Genomic DNA, 4183 nt, shown 5'->3' on the forward strand with positions numbered 1-4183 from the left:
CCACCACCACCCCGTCTATTTCCCCTCTTGCTCTCACTCTCTCTCACTCTGTCTCTCTCTCTCTCTCTCTCTTCCTTTCCTACGGGAGGAAAGCAGCCCAAGCACAAGGTAATGGGATCAATTTCCATTCCAGGTTAAATTCGCAGTCCATTTCTCTGGAACTTAACACTTTACCACCTATTAGGAAGAGCCAGGGCTCAATTTCCCCGTTCCCCAGGAGACACAGTCCAGCAATTCAGAGGCAGCCACGGCAGCCATGTTTAACATTCTGGAGGTGCATGGGGGGGGGGCCTGTTCATTTCTACAGACTGCGCAGAGGACATGACAAACAAGCACAAATCTGCAAACAACACTGTTGGCGAACTACTAATGTGATGCCCCTAAATTCTTTTTGTCATGTTCCTGTGTCCAGTGGATACTTACTGACACATGACGGTCAAATGATCAAGATCTGTTGAGAATCCTTCCAAATCAACTTACGGGGGATATGAGATNGGGGGGACAGAGAAAGGGGTGTTCCTTCAGGTAAAAAAAAAAAAAAAAAAAAATCTTCTAGCAGATTTTTCATAACACTTGAGAACCGGTCAATACTTTTATTCATACCGAAATACTATTTCCTCTGTTTGGAGTTCTTATTCCCAGAAAATATTTTTAAAATTTCAAAGCCACAGCCTGATGCTGAGCATTGCCACATCCCATCACCGTTGCTAACTAGGTCTCACAGCAGCTGCACACACCAAGACACCACAGGTCTGTTGGTGGAAACCCTCAGCAGGAGGTGTATCATCCCTTCAGAGCGTGCCGTTCCTCTGCTCCTTCTACCTTGTCCTCTGCCTTTTCCCTCTCTCTTTTCCATCTCGCCCAGTGGCGGTCAGCTATTAGCACCACACTGATACAGAGTCAGCCAGCCCGTCAATCCGGGGCAGGACACAACCCCCACTGCCATCCTATCACCTCTAATCGCATACACTGTGTCTCCTCGCCTTTTCTCTTCTACTTTCTCCATTTTCTCTCCCTTCCTTCCTTCCACCGCCTTTCCCTCCGTGTCTTTTCTCTCCGTTCCTCTTCTCCATTTCCTCTCTCTGTCCATCTCTTTTTCTGTGGCTTTCCCATTTTCTATTTCCCGCTCTCTCTCTTTCACCTCATCGCTTCTCTCTCTGCCCCCCCACCCCCCACCACCACCACCACCCCGTCTATTTCCCCTCTTGCTCTCACTCTCTCTCACTCTGTCTCTCTCTCTCTCTCTCTCTTCCTTTCCTACGGGAGGAAAGCAGCCCAAGCACAAGGTAATGGGATCAATTTCCATTCCAGGTTAAATTCGCAGTCCATTTCTCTGGAACTTAACACTTTACCACCTATTAGGAAGAGCCAGGGCTCAATTTCCCCGTTCCCCAGGAGACACAGTCCAGCAATTCAGAGGCAGCCACGGCAGCCATGTTTAACATTCTGGAGGTGCATGGGGGGGGGGCCTGTTCATTTCTACAGACTGCGCAGAGGACATGACAAACAAGCACAAATCTGCAAACAACACTGTTGGCGAACTACTAATGTGATGCCCCTAAATTCTTTTTGTCATGTTCCTGTGTCCAGTGGATACTTACTGACACATGACGGTCAAATGATCAAGATCTGTTGAGAATCCTTCCAAATCAACTTACGGGGGATATGAGATAAAAAAAAAAACCCTGCGTCGTGCTACAGAGATGCTGCAAGACAGAAATGAAAGATTTCGCGGAATTGGGTCATGACAGGTGACATACGACAGAAGCTTGTGCAAGTTAGGAGGGATAATGCGAGAAGAAATAACTGTGAGAGAGAGAGAGAGAAAAAAAAGGCAACCTGCTAGTTGAATGAAAGATGGAATGCTTAGATTTCACAAGGAGAAACAACGGATGCGATATCTCCTGCGCTTTCATAGAGCAGATGAAATAGCATTATAAGGGCCTGAGAGAAACAGGGGAAGAGCTGTTGAAGACAGATGGGGGAAGGGATAGCAGTGTGCAGCATGAAGCATACACAAAAGTCTACAAATGATAAAATACAGTGGAAAATGGAGAAACAGCTTTTAGCTTCTGTTCAAGAAGGATTTGTCACTATAGGTCTAAGCAGAGTGCAACAAATCACTAAAAATCCTTGACTGACCACGTACATCAATCAACTTTTACAGAAATGTACACAATGGCTAAAGAAAATATGTCATTTTTTGACTGATTGAGAGGTTATAGAGATGTTATGGCCAGCAGAAAGTGTTTTTTCTCTGAAATGCTGTGTTGGAGTACTTCTTTGAATCTGTTTGTCATCTTTGATAAAAGAGGCTCCTGCAGTACTGACCTTCTCCGATTCTTAAAATTTGAAAGATTTGTTCATCTTTGGTGGAGACTGGTATGCAAGACATCTGCCTTCAAAGGGATTAGCTGTAAAATCAAACATTTAGAGCAAGTGCTAACAGACAATAAGTAATGCGGCTCGGTCGTACTTGCTAAACTATGTAGATAAATGTGAAAATTGTAACAAAAAGTGGTCCACCATTTGAAACAAATTGGATAAGACCCAAAGAAAAAGAGAGAATCTAAGACAGAACTGGGCAGAAATCGGCGAAGGCAAACAGGCCCTTTCAAATCGGTTGCAATGTTGGGAAAGCCATCCAGAAAATAGAAGTTTAAACCCCTTTATTTGCGGAACTATCTGTTGGCCGCACTCAGTAGGCAACGGTTACACTAAAAGCACAGAGAATTGTAGGGTGGCCAGGCACAGAAATCAAATTAAACCAGATGCTCTCAAAGTGACAAATGCACCAAAGTGTGAATCTCAAGCAGACGTGCACGGGCAGCCGGGAGGGAAGTCTCATTTCTGGAGAAGCGTTCAAGGAGAATGTCACACTCCCATCTTTGTGGAGCATCGCAGATCCACAGATCCACAGGTCCGCTGCAGCCTAATGCTGGCCAATGGAGAGACGCCAACAAGAATGGGGAAGCACTTGGGGAAAATGGGATTGTGGGACGAAGTGGACCATACCAAATGAAGAAGAAGAAAAAAATTCAATAAGAGGAAGCCATATATTCATATGTAAATTTGAATGTGTCTTTTATTGGCATGTGCTAAGAACATTAGACACATTTTCACTGGTATACACAGTTATAGCAGGGGTACATAAAGGAATACTGGCCAGTTAATAAACGGCTCCTATGACTATTCTATATCCTCTCCCTGGAGTTTTGTTGAGAAAAGGCTAATTGTTTGTTGCCCCATTGGCTCCCTGTAGTGCAAATGCCAGCTGTCTGAGGGAGGCAGTAAAATGTGAGGATCTGTGGCAGACGCCCAATCACAACTTGTACCCCATGACTCAGAATGACATCATCTGTTTGCATGAACAACAAGGTGCCTCATCCATTTCACTGCCTGGCCATGGTTGACTTTGAAGAAGGAGGAGAAGAGAAAAAGAAAAAACACCTCGTACCCTCCTCTCCCGCTTAATCTGAAGCGAACAGGTCGCGCCGAATGGCTGGTATCCTTTAGAAATCCCTTTGTGCATAGACGGGAGGCTGTGCAGCCATTTTCATATAGGCCCATGAATGACAGCTGATGAGATGAGCCTATTACCCCAGTCTACTGTGACTGTTTGTTGTGTTTTATTGACCGAGCAAGTAAGAGGCTCAGTATCAGAAGCACAAGCACAAATCACAACAAGGAATAACAAGGCAACCGCTTGAAATCCATGCCATTTGTTTTTTTACACTTCTCACAAGCGATCACACACCGAGGGCGACACTGGGGTGAAAGTACTGAAAATATGACTCTAATATCTCCCCAGTATGGCAGATATTTCTAGTGGAATAGAGTTATAATAATGGCTATGAAAGCATCCCTTGGAGCAGGAAATTACTGAGGTCCATCTTACGCCAGGGCACACAGATGAGCTCCAGTCAGAGCCAGATTGGTATTCCAAGCGGTGGACAAATTATCACCTGCCCCACACTCACTGATGTAATTGAATAATTTGAATTTGACATTTACATTGAACTATTAGTGATTTTTTCGTCATTACAGCCTGACATTTAAATAATGTTTTTAGAAATTATCAGCACATTATTGCCTCTTGTTAATTTGAATGGGCCCTGCGTGCGCGCCACCGCGGCTGAAGGGATTGTGTGAATTTCCCAAAACGTGAAACAAAAACAACAAA

General features: G+C 44.6%; 1 protein-coding gene across 1 annotated transcript in view; it reads right to left on the reverse strand.

Moving 5' to 3' along the window:
• The window catches only part of ptprm (protein tyrosine phosphatase, receptor type M), a 127680-nt gene that overhangs the window by 74175 nt on the left and 49322 nt on the right, over positions 1–4183 (reverse strand). The gene's annotated exons all lie outside the window — the stretch shown is intronic.

The sequence above is a fragment of the Seriola dumerili genome, unplaced genomic scaffold, assembly GCF_002260705.1.
Source record: "Seriola dumerili isolate Sdu_G_001 unplaced genomic scaffold, Sdu_1.0 BDQW01000291.1, whole genome shotgun sequence".
In the NCBI taxonomy this organism is placed as follows: domain Eukaryota; kingdom Metazoa; phylum Chordata; class Actinopteri; order Carangiformes; family Carangidae; genus Seriola; species Seriola dumerili.